This window comes from Microcebus murinus, chromosome 1 (assembly GCF_040939455.1).
Source record: "Microcebus murinus isolate Inina chromosome 1, M.murinus_Inina_mat1.0, whole genome shotgun sequence".
Classification (NCBI taxonomy): domain Eukaryota; kingdom Metazoa; phylum Chordata; class Mammalia; order Primates; family Cheirogaleidae; genus Microcebus; species Microcebus murinus.
In genome coordinates this window covers 45,528,262-45,529,120 of record NC_134104.1, presented here as the reverse complement: position 1 = coordinate 45,529,120, position 859 = coordinate 45,528,262, and the positions used below count along the sequence as shown (strand labels likewise).

At 39.8% G+C, this 859-nt stretch overlaps 1 pseudogene; it reads left to right on the top strand.

Annotated features, from left to right (window-relative positions):
* Positions 1 to 203: 203 nt before the first annotated feature.
* On the top strand, positions 204 to 581 carry LOC105859348 (cytochrome c, somatic pseudogene; annotated as a pseudogene).
* Positions 582 to 859: the final 278 nt, after the last annotated feature.

Here is an 859-nt window from a genome sequence, read left to right as displayed (position 1 = left end):
CCACAAAAGACAGCAAGAAAGAGGAGTTACAAAGCAACCAGAACACAAGCAACAAAATGGTAGTACTAAGCCCTTACCTATCAATAATAACACTGAATATAAATAGACTCAATTCTCCAATTAAAAGACATAGAGTGGCTGAATGAATAAACAAGACCCAACTATACTGTGTATAAGAAACCCACTCGACTTAGAGAGCGGGACGTCCGGCTTCTGACTGGGAACCTTCATGCCGTCAGCAACCAAAGACAGAATTAAATATGGGTGATGTTGAGAAAGGCAAGAAGATTTTTGTTCATAAGTGTGCCCAGTGCCACACTGTGGAAAAGGGAGGCAAGCACAAGACTGGGCCAAATCTCCATGGTCTCTTTGGGAGAAAGACAGGTCAGGCTGCTGGATTCTCTTACACAGACGCCAATAAGAACAAAGGCATCACCTGGGGAGAGGATACACTGATGGAGTATTTGGAGAATCCCAAGAAGTACATCCCTGGAACAAAAATGATCTTCGCCGGCATTAAGAAGAAGGGAGAAAGGGCAGACTTGATAGCTTATCTCAAAAAAGCCACTAATGAGTAATAATCAGCCACTGCCTTATTTATTACAAACCAGAAATCTCTCATAACTGTTTTTATGTGTACTATAATTTCATTGGTCTCATACACCAGAATTCAGATCATGAAAGAGTGACAAGAATATTTTTGTTGGACAGTCCTGATTTAACTAAGACTGGCTTGTGGTTAATTCGGTTTTTTGAATTTTGATAGTAATTCCAAAACAGTAAATGCTATCACTGTTTCCCACCTTCTGAAGACATGATTGGATTAATTAATGGTGTTCAAGTTTTCACAAGGATGGTA